This window comes from Tuber melanosporum (genome assembly GCF_000151645.1).
Source record: "Tuber melanosporum whole genome shotgun sequence assembly, scaffold_27, strain Mel28".
NCBI classification, from domain to species: Eukaryota; Fungi; Ascomycota; class Pezizomycetes; order Pezizales; family Tuberaceae; genus Tuber; species Tuber melanosporum.
The window spans coordinates 357399-371575 of NW_003298941.1; positions in this window are offsets into that span (position 1 = coordinate 357399).

Sequence of the window (14177 nt, forward strand, 5' to 3'; positions counted from 1 at the left end):
CCGAATGCAGCTGATCAAATCCCCGTTTCCGGAGTGTAGGCTGGGACCCGGGCGACTTGACCGGTTGGCTGGGGGGGGCATCTTGAGCTGACTTTGGACCCTAACTTACCGCATTGTGCGTGTGCCCCCGATTAGACTATACTTGTACGAGTACTGTATTGACGCAAGATGTCTACCGGTATTATCATACTCGTACAGCACATTGGACATCTAGTGTAGTTGTAATTTCTCCGCTCTTTCCTCACCAACCCTATTACGACGGAGCAACATCATAAATTTTCCTATATGCCTTCAATCAAACCAATTTTTAACAAGCACTGTACTTGTATGACCAGAGTGGGGGGGGGGGCACAGATAGGCACTGTGCCACCAAGGACTCGCACCCCGGATCACACTGCGACACTGTATTGTTAGTATCATACCGGTATCATATCCTGAGACATGGATTCGCTGGCTGCCAATACCTTGTAAACACCCAAGCATCGGTTTCTTAGGGATCACGAGAAACATTGGGTTAGGGTTTTATGGTCAGTGCACTATTCCGGTCCGGTGCATACCGTGCCGTATGATACCGGTGCTCGGGTACTGTACTAGTACACATATTCGAGTACTTGAGTATCACCGATGGCGCATTTGAACTGGCGCTGCACTGCACCGGTAATCTGAGGCGCGGGAAACCCATTCGCAAGGCATTGCTCCAAGCATGCCCCGCACCACGATGCTCTTCATACCCCCACTCGTACCACTGCGCATCATGCTTGGTTCGCGGATAAACGCGGTTCCCTGCTTTGGGCGATGAGGGATGGCTGACATTCCGTGCTCGAGCTTAGGCTCATCCAGCAATTTCGTACTGAGAGCCAATGCTGGGTTTTCCTTTGAGTAGTGGTGCGTGACAGTATCGCGCTCGAACCTGTCTGCTGCGGAACCCATTGCTGGGTATCTCTAGCACGGAGTTACCGCATCTGGATGTTGAGAGAGTATTTGTCGGTATGAGTTCTTCCTGGCATCAACCGGGGGCATAGCAGGCGAAATCTCACGACGCTGGGCGTTCCAATCCCAAGGCTGAAATTGATAAACCTTTCCAAGAGTCGCATTTACAAGCACACTACGAAGATTTACCTAATTTTCTTCGGAATTCAATTACTCCTCGGGGGCCCAGGTTCATCCCCTCTCTGGGAATATAACATTATGCACACCGTTTGATACTAGAGACCAATAGCAATGCTCCAACCACGCTTAGGAAGGCGAGCCTATCAAGTCCAGAAAGACTATCGAAGGGAGCTTCCTTAAAAAGGCATTCGGATGAAGAGAATTGTCTAAGATCCAACCTATTACACGCTTTTCCTAGGATGTTTCAATTCTCAAGAAAACTCCAAGAACGATACCAAGATCCTTAGCTCCTCCCCTCCGATCCTGAAACCCCGGAATGCGGGGAAAGCATGGGGGCATCGTTGTTTAAGGCAGAGGAGCTCACTACCCCCGCACGATACGTTACCTGAAGAGCACTTCTAGCAGAAACCCTCCAAATACGCGCACGTTACCGGTCCAATGTACCGACATTGTATGTACGCAGTGTCCATATGATGCCCCGAGTGTCAGTGGTGTACTGGCAGCTCCGAATAAACCATCTCTCTTGTTCGTGATTGGGGGTGAATCAGCAGTCTAAGCTACGATAGGGTATGTTTCCCGGGGAAGCAAGCGAGATGCGGCAACTTATCAACCAATCTATGCATGGCAATAGCAACGGAGTTTTTTTCTTTTCTTTATCCTCCTTGAACCCGCTATCGGAACAGCAGCTTTATCGATAACTTTGGTTCTTCTATTTTTCCTTTTTCTTGTGACGTGAAAGAGTGTGCGGTGCACAGTATTAGAGATAGATATCATGGGCTAGAGAACTTTCCCTACGTTGGGGAGCGCAAGAATATAGTAGTACCGTAGTCTAGTGACGGGTCACTATAAATCCTTCAATCACACCAAGATGCCTAGCAAATCCACGGTATGCCGCCGACCTTTTTTCTACGGCAAAATGAACGTGGGACTTTGAGAAACACGGTACCGATAGTGCTCGGGAATATTACCTTGGGAAATTTACCAACCTCAATTGAGCCCCTGGAGTTCGAGCCCTCCATGCCTCCTCAAACACTCAAGTACGTATATATAACCAGTACTGTACCGTGATCTCACAGCGTAGCGCCGGCCCGGTATGATGCCTTTCTGTAAATTTTGACCACTACAAGTATTACCGTGTAATGTCTTTCGATGGTGACCAGCCTGTCCGCTGCACATTATGGCAGTGGGATCACTTAGTCGATTGTTTGCCGGGTGATCTAACTCAGGCTAACTCTACTTCATCTGGTATTAGAGAGTACTCGTTTATTATAATTTTTAACCCTCCATTCCACCAGTTGGGTAGAATGCATCTTCTCCCTGGTCGTGTCGCTGTGCGATTGGCTACGAAATTAAGTAAAAGTACATCTTGGTGTGAAGGTGAGCATAGGCTACGAAAAACCGGGGAATTCTCGGGTTTCTTAGACGGTAGGAGGCGATAGGTAGGCAGGGTTCCGCTCGTAGCAGTGACTCCAATGGTACCGGTCTTCTACCAGTAAATGCGGGCTAGTCCGGGAGTGGGGAGCCTCTCCTGGTGGGATGAATAGAAAATGGAATATATAAAGCCACGGCGCAACCCCGCTGCCCATTGGGAAAGGAGAGGGAAGCGTAGAATCTAATATCATACGCCTCCAATTATCATACTCAATCAAACCTCCCTTGTTACCCCCCCCCCTCCTTATTTCTTCCTCAAAGCTAAGAGACTCCCATTTCTCCCTTCTTTGAGATCTCTAGACCTTTAGGGTCCAATTGCCTAGAGGTTTGCACTATTTATCTTCCTCCCCGCCCCTCTTCATCTATATCCTCATCCCTTAGTTTATCTTTTGCTCTTGCGGTTCTCGCCATGTCAATTCTTGAAAGACTCAAGCAACTCAATGCCCACCTTTATGGCCTGAACCAACCACCATATCCTTTCGATCCATTGTCAAACGCTGAGATCGAATATGCCACTGCTGTTGTCCGCGAGAAGCACGGCCAGCTCAAGTACAATGCCGTCACTTTGAATGAGCCCCTGAAGAAAGAAATGCTTGCATGGCTAGCTGATGAGAAGAACGCGCCGAGGCCCCGGCGAAAGGCGGAGGTTGTAGCTATTGACAAGTCATTCGTGCTTTATGATGGAATCGTGGACTTGGTTGATGGAAAGGTTATGGCATGGGAGAAGCTGGAGGGTGTCCAGCCAATGGTATGCTGTATTAAAAATCTGTTTTAGAATGGGCTAGAACGAGGACCAACTAATTCATGGCAATTAGATCACTATGGAAGATCTGCAGGCGACTGAAATGCTTGTGCGCAAGGATCCGAAGGTTATTGAACAGTGCATGATCCTAGGAATCCCTGAAGAGGACATGGATAAGGTTTACTGTGATCGTATGTTTTCTCGTTCGGGGGTTATTGCAATCGGATAACGAATTAACGAGAATATTTAACGCAGCATGGACAATTGGGTATGACGAGCGGTTTGGAAGCAACATCCGTTTGCAGCAAGCGTTAATGTACTACCGTCCTAATATTGACGACATGCAGTATGCATATCCGCTCGACTTCTGCCCAGTGGTCAACACGGAAACCGGCGAGGTCATTCACATTGATATTCCTGGAGTTCGCCGGCCGGTCAACACTTTTGGCAGTAACTACAATCCTGCGGATATTGAGAAAGAGGGTGGCTATCGGACCGATTTGAGGCCTTTAAATATCACTCAGCCAGGGGGCGTCTCCTTCACAATGGACGGGAGGAAAATCAGCTGGCAAAACTTCAACTTTCACATCGGTTTCAATGGTAGAGAGGGCATTGTCTTGAACAACATCACCTACAATGATAAAGGAAATGTTAGGCCCCTGTTCTATCGTATGTCATTAGCAGAGATGGTAGTGCCATACGGTAATCCGGAGCACCCACATCATAGGAAGCACGCCTTTGACCTGGGTGAGTATGGAGGTGGCTACATGACGAATTCACTATCGTAAGAGCCATGAACTTCCACATTCCGAGCCTTAACTAATAACAGCCCGGACAGTCTTGGCTGCGATTGCAAGGGCTGTATCCACTATTTGGACGCAAACTTCTCCAATAGCGCCGGTGCTGCCGTGACCATCAAGAATGCAGTCTGCATTCACGAGGAAGATGCGGGCATTCTTTTTAAACACACTGACTACCGGGACGACTCCGTGATTGTCACTCGTGGGCGCAAGCTTGTGGTTTCGCAAATCTTCACCGCCGCCAATTACGAGTATTGTGTATATTGGATCTTTCACCAGGATGCGTCTATTCAGCTTGAGATTAAACTCACGGGTATTCTGAATACTTATGCTATGGGCCCCGGGGAAGATACAAAGGGATGGGGAACAGAGGTTCACCCAGGCGTTAATGTCTGAACCCTAACCCTTGATTTCTAGTGTGTTTAACTGACGTATGTCTTATCATAGGCTCACAACCACCAACACCTTTTCTGCCTTCGTCTCGACCCTCAAATAGACGGTCAGAAGAACACCGTATTCCAAGTCGATGGGACTCCCAGCGCCGCGCCGGTGGGGAGCGCCGAGAATAAATACGGGAATGCCTTTTATGCTAGTAAAACAAAATACACTAAAGTGAAGGAATCGCTATCGGATTATGAGGGTTCGACAACCAGGACTTGGGATATCTGTAACACAAACAAGGTCCACCCATACTCTGGGAAGTTCCCTAGCTATAAACTCGTCTCCAGGGAAGCCCCAAGATTGCTTCCCAAGGAAGGTAGTCTTGTCTGGAAACGTGCTGGATTCGCGAGACATGCAATTCACGTCACTCCCTGTAAGCATACGCCATAGTTACCCAGCCTGCACTCTCTAACCCATAACTTGTATAGACGCCGATGGCCAACTTAATCCCGCCGGCCGACACGTCTGCCAAACCTCCGGCGAACCATCCCGCGGCCTGCCGGAGTGGATAGCAGACGGCAACGCAAATATCGAAGACGAGGACATTGTCGTATGGCACACCTTCGGTCTAACACACTTCCCCGCCCCAGAAGACTTTCCCGTCATGCCGGCAGAGCCACTGAGTCTGCTGCTCAGACCGAGGCACTTCTTTTTGAGAAACCCAGCGCTGGATGTTCCACCCAGTTATTCTTCAACACCAAACCAAGTTGCTTCACAATGGAAGGGCGTTGTGGATAGATCGGATGAAGCGAGTATGCTGGCATTTGGGCCTGCGGAGGGGTGCTGTTCAAAAGGTGGCCCGGGAGTGACAGGGTCAGTGAATAGTGCGGGGCCATTTGTGTTTAAGAAATTGGAGTAGGAGTTGTGCTCGGAGAAGGATGTTCCTTTCTTATGTGAATATTAGGGGTCACTGTTTATTGCTTTGGTTTTGTTGCTAGTACCGATGGTTTCTTTGTATTCATTTGTAGTGAGGGCGAATCCCGCAACAGAAGGTTAGAGAGTTATCATCTCTTACCCCCCCATCCCCCCCCCGGGGTAGTAGTCATTAGATGTCACTCTTTCACTATTCTATTCTGTACCTACTTCTATCTACTCTAACATTTTGTAACTTGCGGTGCGATACCACGTTTAACATCCCCAACTGATTTCCCTGTAATACCACCGATGGCATGACAGCGTGCTCGGGTGGGGGAGCTAATTCATGAAACACCGTGGTATCGGCCAAACCGCCACAGAAACCCCTTCCAGCTAACAAAAAAAAAAAAACAAATTTTGTAACAAATTTATCCCAACTTACTCGAATACCAACCTGGCTTCAAGCTAAAACAGCACCCGCCCAACCAATACATCCCCACAGTAATACACCTCTGGTACGGACCGCGGTACATGTACTGTACCTGTACCAACCGTACAGCACAACCGTAGCAAGCCGAGGATCATACGGTTAGCCGAGACCACCAAAGCTTCCAACATACAAAAAAGCACCAAAACAGCAAAGAATCATCTTCTCTTTACGATCGATAGGGCTTAGCCGCATATCAGAAACGACCCATTCATTAGGAATATTTGCGGTCCAACCCTAGTAATCCGTGCGCAGCGCAATATGCCAGAGTGCTGGAACCCTGGCTTACTCGCATGCATGATGAGCAACTGTACGAGTACTGCGCCGGTTACCATATCATGTTGCGGGGGTTATCATATGATGCCGGGGAGTTTTCCTGGCCAGTTGTGCTATTCCCCCCGCCCCGCCAATCATGTACTGGTTTTCAAGGGGGTATACCCGGGATACAAGTACTGTGAGTTGTTGTGCTGCACATAATGTTTCTTTTGGTTTAGTTGCGGGTGGAATTACTATGTCGAGATTGGTGTACCGATTTTGGGTGTGATAATCCACGAGAGCCAGACACATTTGCCAAGGATCCTGCCGGCTAGGGCGCTAAGGCGCGGTAGCTGCTGGTGACCTGCCTGTCCATCTACGAGGATTATCTTATTGATCATAGGTGCTCACTCGTAAGTGGAGATGGGCAAGGCTGAGTAGGAATTTGAACACGAAATAAAGGCCATATAGGGTCGGAACGGAGGGTCCGTGAACTTGATGTTGTATTAAACGCAGCCCTCATTTGCTTCTATAACGCAGCCCCCACCGCTTATTCCCCCCCCCCCCATATATTACAATCCCACCACCCTAAACAACGCTAACGGTCAGTCTCGCTATTACCCGAGTCTGTTCGTGAACAGAGCTTGAATATCCCTAGCTGTTAGTTATCGAAAATTTCCAATTCGAGGGGGAGGGTAAGGTACGTGTAAAGCCAATAGCCTGGTTAGAAGCCCTTATAGTTTGCATTATCGACGAAGAAAGGCCGAGGTTATCGCCGCTAGAGCTAAAGTTTCCCCAGCTTATGTGAGCTTATTAGAGGCTGCCGTAGCGCACTATCCAGCCCATTTTGTATTAATCACATAGTAGGTTAGGAGAATGTACTGGGCGGAGGTGCTGTCTTTAAGATAGACACTATTCTTTCTAACAGACTTCACGGTGGCCGGGCTTGCGCCGCTAGATGTTATTAGGATTAATAGAGCGTTTGTAGGAGCTGCCTGAATGCTAGTTGCTGAGACCAAGGTTTCTCGTATAGCCAGGCTTGAGGCGGGAGTTGAATTCCACAAGACCCGATTGTCGGCGATGTTTTTGAGCCCAGAAGTGCTACCGTTGAGAGCCTCCTTAAAACAAGATTCCGCAAACATGAATCCTTTATCATAAACCACACAGTCGGTTTCTAGTTCGAGCGCCAATCTTTGATCGCCTGCTATACTCCTGGGAGCTCCACTGCCAAACGCCAATTTCATTTCCTCCTCCCCTTGCGCTAAAACCAAGCCCTTAACCATACTATGGTGATCTGCGGGGACGCGAACAGTGTGTTCGGGATACCCTTCATAGAGTTCGTGATAATGCCTAGCTTAACAGGATCACGTCACATCTTGTCAATTCAGTCCTCTTTGTTATCCTGTATCTGATTGTAAATTTGGTACTTCTTTGTAGCGCGGACGAAGAAGTGAGGCCAGTCACACATTATAGTGGATTCTATGGCTTTGGGGCTTTGAAACGGTTTTGCGATGTGATGAAGGTGTCCTCGGTTTGTTTCTTGCCTTCTGTGGAACTCCACGGGGCTCTGCCCAGGAGGTTCGGGAAAGATGCTAGTTGGGTGCTAAGTTGGGGCTGGAAATTAGCGGGGCAAAATTGGCGGTATAGATCCCCATGTGCCACAGTTCTGTGTGAGGGCCTGAGTCAGGAGAGGCTCCTTTAAAACTTAAGGATGGGTGGGGAAAGCTTACGTGGATGGGAAGAATGTAGCTGCCTACATTTGCCGATTCCTTAAAACTGTGATGACCAGTTTGGACCCATGTAAGTGGGGCATAAGCTACGATCCAATCGACGGTTCCATACATATCAGTGTTCGGTCCTGGAGTTGTCGGAAGTCTATCTTTGTTTGAGACCCCTGGAATTTCGAGCAATGTTAGTGAAGCGCTGATTGGCGTAATCGTATCCGCGCCAGGTTATTATATATGAGTGAGCTCTATAAGCCTCATCACTGGGGTGGCCCACTGATCTGTATCTCCCCTCTGCCGCTTCCGGCGGGTTCGCCCAAGGGCTCGAAAATCAGCTTATCGCTCTTTGGCTTGAATCCATATGCAATCAGAACCCGAAGTTTCTCAAATTTAGTCCTTCTGGCTTCAAGCTCTGCCGGCCGGGTAAAGTTGGCCCATTCCAGGCTATAATGGTGCACTTTTATAACCACCCACAGTACGCTCTCCAGAGCTCAGTCAACACCGGTATCTGCTCTACTCATCTAGATCGCATTGGCAACATCTGAGCCATTGGTAGGCGTAACCTGGAAGGTGAAGAACACGCAACCCGGAGCCTCAGAAAAAAATGGTATATTTACGTAACAGGGAATCGAACACTCTTGAACCCGCCTTCTGACCCCCGAAGGCGCTTTCAGTAACTAGGAAAGGCCATTTGTTAAACCATGTCCCGGGATACAATACCTGGAAATAAATACTAGGAGGAACTCTCTCATTAGGGATTGCGTCCAGAGCGTTCCCCAGCCGCAGTATCTTTGGTACTCAATGCAGCATTTAAGTGGGGTCGGGGATCTCGTGCTCCATCCAGGGCTCATCACAGCCCGGGATACCTGTGTAGTCCACTTCCTAACATCCCGGAAACAACTTATATCGGTCAGCACCATCACCACCACTATCACACTCGGGACTTAGGCCTCTCAACCTACCTGTCCACTCCCAATAGCGAGCAGCGCAGGTGCCTTGAGAGTAACATATCCTTAGAGTAGAGAAATCGCCCGACAGATGAGGCACCGAACGTGCCTAGATATTCCCAACAGGACACCTTCCTACCCTCCTATACCCAACCCTTCAATCATCCATCCCTCCACATCGATTCCATCACATAGACCATGAACCCGTATAATCTCGGCATCGGAACGGCATATTGCGATACCCTGGGGTTTTTCGATGCCTGGTATTAAACCTCAACTAGCGGGAGTCGAGCTAGGAAGCCAAGATCTTATGGACCTAGGGGTTGTATGGTTTCCACCCACAGCTAATTGGGAGATTTTCCGGATTTTTACCTGAATCGCCCGGGAAGGAATTGAATATGATGATTGGTTCTGATTCTTGAAGGTGGAGGGAAGAGATGGATGGGGTAAAACGTTTGTCAGATATTTCTGTTCACCCGGAGTAACGAACCGAGAGGGCCGACTCCAGATTTTTCGTGGGGATAAGAGGGTAGGGTGGACCCGGACTTGTTGCCTGCTATTTATTTCAGGGGATCAAGCACAATATATTAATGATAGTAGGAGGAGTAGTACTGTAACCGATTAATCGCCTTTTTCCTCTTCTCTTTCTTCTTGTGTATTCATTCTTTCACATTTCCTTCGCCACCCTACCATATCACGACTCTGGCCGTGGTATCATATGAGAGGTGGTGAGGTAGAGTGCCCACACGAGTTTCTACCGGTTGCTAGGTTTGAACTTTCGAGTTTTTAGTAAGCCACAATATCTTGGCAAAAATCCGAAAGGGGTTAAGCCGATCGTTTGCGGTGAAATGATTGGCTCTCCCCGTGCCTATTCGGTGCCAGCATCCGTTCTTGTCCCTCAGTTCAATGTGCCTGATGGGATGGATGCCGTGCCCTTTAAACATCGACACCTAGCATATTACCAAGCACGCCCTCTCGTCCTCCTTCTCTGCTCCCTCTGAATGGGCGCCTTTGCTGAGCTTCCCGGGCTGCCTTGCGCCGAGCGTCCTATCGTCGTAGGCCTCTAAGCTGTGGGTCACAGTGCTGCAAACTATCTTGCGAGCTGTCTTCTACTATCTCCCGAGTTGCGATACTGTAACAGGCTTGCTATTCTGAGCCCCGAAAAAACACGGCGATTACATGTGTCGTTATCCGACGAGTACTGTGTTCGAGGCTTCACCAGCTGCCGCGCAAGGCTGCTAACTAGGAGGGGAGACAGAGAGGGAGGAGCAGCATTGCTCGTGCTTAGAAACCCGCTATAGCAGTCTCCCGGTCTGCAAACTTCCACCTGTTCGGTCACCCACTTATTTCATTCATAGGCTCAAATAGCGTTGGATTATTACATATGAATAGACTCACACGCGGGAGTCCCCTAGGCCCGCTAGATCTCAACCTGACATCACGAATTCGGGGGAGAAAACGAATAAAAAGGTTAAGGGATTGAAAAAATCTGCGATAACAGGGGTTCCAATCCACAAATTAAATGCTTACCCCCAGCCTGTTAGCCCAATTACAATTAGACATCATCCAGCTCATATGCCAATATCAACACGAAAACTGCCCCTTCTACAAAATTTCTGCAGCGGCAAACGAGCCTACGGCAGATGCTCCACTGGCAACACTATTCCTCCCGGCTGCGTTTCCGACGGGTGCATCGGTACTCGTAGACGAGGCACCAGCAAGATCGCCAGTGCTAGTGACAGGGGCAGAAGCGGTAGTAGGAGACTGGTGGCACAGGTGCTTCGGAGCAGGAGGAGGTGCTGGATGAAGTGCACTAGCGTAACGTCAGAGGATTTGTCTCACCCTCCCCCCCTCCCAAAAAAAAAGACAGTGAACTTACAGTAGTAGATCCCTTTGTCAATCAACCTGAGCGTCTCAATGCACAAGCCGGGGGATATAGGAATCAAAGTCGCCGTCATTTCCGGTATCAGCCCTTGCGCCAGCAGAAACAAAACCGATAGCGAACAGGGTGCACAAGATAGCTAGCGGGCCGCCTAGGGCACTTCCACTCTCAAAGCCAGAGGTCGTTCCACCCGAAGAACCGGAGGCAGACGGAATAGCTAAGCTAGTACTTTTCTCCAGGCCAGATTTTTGCTAAAGGAACACTTGGAACGGTTGCGGGAACGACAGCCCCAGGAGGAACAGAAATACCAAGGATCTTGGCAACCTCTTTTTATGTGAGGGGAGGTTGTCAGCAAAAGAATCATATCGAAATAGAATTAAAATAAATAAAGATAAAAAAGCTGTCATAACAAGAAGATCCCCGCCGAGGCCGCATGGGTATTGGATTATACTCGAGTAGGGTAGATGGTCCCACAGATTTATATTGAACATAGCAAAGCAATATGTTTAAGCCCACCGACCTAGAAAGATAACTGCAAGGACGGAGTGCCACAGTTCGGTAATGCTACGAAGGTACAGCGCCTAAGTTTTGAATATTTTGCTAGCAGGGGGTATTCCACTAGCAGGGATTAAAGTGATGAATGGGGAAAGGTCGCTTAGGACTACAGTAGTGTGGAACACAACACGATTTTCATGATCTGCGGCAATCCTATTGCCTGATACTGACACTCTCTTCTACTCCCTTCAGATATCCAAGTTTACAACCGCTTTAATGGATCAAATATTTCCAACTCCTCTGCCGACTATGCCCCCTGGTCCTCCGATCCTTTAGACTTCCAGTCCCCTACAGCCATAAATCACCCGCAAACTTGAAGTAAGGTAAGTGAGAAATGCCCAGAACATGAAAACTCTTCGTCTCATAAACAACCTCAAGGATGACCATCTAACTAAAAAATAGTAATGACAGGATATATATAAAAAACAACAACCACATCCTCCTGTCCTTCCACAGTACTTCTGTGTATACAGGGTCCTCCCAGGTACGTCCCCCTGTGCTTTTAGAAATATGATAACTAATAAAGGAAAGACAAACTTCAGCATTGGATAGCCTCTAACTATCGTTCTCCCATCTCCCCCACTTACCAGCTTCCCCAGTCTCCATCTCTCCCGGTCTCCAGCTTACCCATATTCCCCGGTCTCCAGCTTCTCCCATCCACATCTCCCCCTGTCTCCAGCTTCCCCCATCCACATCTCCCCCAGTCACCAGCTTCTCCACCTTTCCTGGTTGCCAGCTTCCCCATGTTCCTCGGTTACCAGCTTCCCTGGTCTTTAGCTTCCCCAGTCTCCAGCTTCCCCGGTCCACAGCTTCCCCAGTCCATAGCTTCCGCGGTTCCTAGCTTCCCCAGTCTCCATCGTCCCCAGTTGCCAGCTTCCACAGTGCACAGCTTTCCAGCTTCCCTTATCTACGACTCTCCAGCTCTCCCTGCTCCCATCCTCTCCGACCCACAGCTCCCAATCCTCCCTGGCCCACAGCTCCCAACCCTCCTCGGTCAAAAGCTCCCACTCCTCTCCAGTCCCCTGCTCTCCCGGCTCTTCACCTTTCCTACTCTATAGCTACTGTGATCTCTCACTCTGTGTCCTCAAGATGAGAGTGGTGTTTGGCCATAGCTGTGTTGGGAATGGGATGAAGGAAACCCCGGGAGTGTTTAATACTTGGTGAAAAGGCCGTTGGCATCAATAACGGCCTGACATCTAGCAGGCATACTTTCAATAAGCTCTAGGAACTCGTGCTCTCCCACATTATTCCATGCGGTCTTGACAGCTACTCTCAATCTGTCATACGACATAGTCTCTGGATAGTTATCTTGGAGATAATTCTTCATGGTATGCCATACTTTTTCGATAGGGTTTAAGTCAGGTGAGAATGCCGGCCAGAAAATAACCTCGATTCCTCTCTCTCTTAACTCCTGAGAGGTATTGCCTGCTGAATGTCCCGGTGCCCCATCCTGCATGAGTCTCAAATCTATCCCATCTTGATGACAGAGCTCAATGTACCGATGAATAACAGGTACTGTATGTGCGCAGTAGGTTTCTGAATTGATCGGACCCCAATCCTTTTCCCAAAATATTCCGGGACCTTGTGTACTACCATGAAAACATCCCCAGAACATCCATCCTTTCTTTCTCTGATGTCTTTCAACAATACAAGTAGGGTCCCACTCTTCTCCTGCTCTCCGTGTAACCCAAGTGCATGTATGCCTTCCACCCGTAATCCATGTTTCGTCGGTCCACAGTATGGAATTCCACTCTGCCTGTATCCAGTGAAGATGCTCCTGAGCCCAGTTGAGTCTTATTACACGGTTTCGTTCAGAGATTGGTGGTTTTCTCATCGCCAGCCGTCGGTGAAACCCCTCCTTAATGAGTGCTGCCCGTATTGCTTTCTTTCCTACCCCCAAATCCAACTCCTCAGCCAATTGTTGAAAAGAAAGCCGTCTATTCCTGGCTGACATACACACATATCCGATAAGGTCTTCAATCTGTGCTTGGGTAAGAGTAGGAGGGCAACCTGGTTTCTTGGTTGGTGTTGGTGGCGATGTGCATGCATACTGAATCTGGTGTTGGGAAAAGCCTGTTTTTTCCTGAATTTGCTTATACCTCCAGCCTATTGAGCGTAGGAGCTGGCAGTCACGTCTTTGGTCCCGGGTCAAGTGCGGCATATTGGTTGATAATTAATTGTGAAGTATCATACAAAAAAAATTACTCTCGTGAAAAACCTTTCATCCCCCATTCCAAGACTTCAACCCACCCTCCTTCTACTTACAGTTTACCACTATAATCCCTGCCCGCATAACACCCCTGCTAGCAGAATATTCAAAACTTAGGGGCTGTACCTTCGTACATCTACCGGTTGGATATGGGAAAGTAATATAAACATGCAATGACAGGCTTTATACCCGAGGTAAATCCCTTCACAGCTGTAATCGGTCTTGTATTAGCAGTTAAGCTTTCTCTCGCTTTCATCTCCAACAAACACCACGTTAAGGACTGCCACATTTGCATGGCGGTATTGTTGCCTGCGCGACCGCAAGGGTACAGTACTGTATTAGTAATCATTTCTCAGTGACACACGATCCCAGATTCAGGAATACGGTATTCTGGGGGGAAGTTATCTTACCCTACGAACAGACAGTTAGCGACCTCCTTAAAAAAGGTTTGTCTGTGCAAGCGCAGCTTTGCTTCCAATCTGGGCCGGGGATATCTTTGATGCATTGCACCTGTGGAAAAGCTTGTTAATATCGGGTCATCTGTAATACCCTTGTTCGGGTTTCTGATAAATGTGCACAGTACTCGATCGAGTACTCGGAGCTAGAGTACCGTATCCCCAAGGATCTTTCAAGCACAGATTCTCTAACGCTACTTTCCCACTTTCTTGCGTAGTCACAATCGAGAAAGCATTCCGGACATTCCCCGAAATGTGCATTTACCATTGTTGCGCTTAGGTTG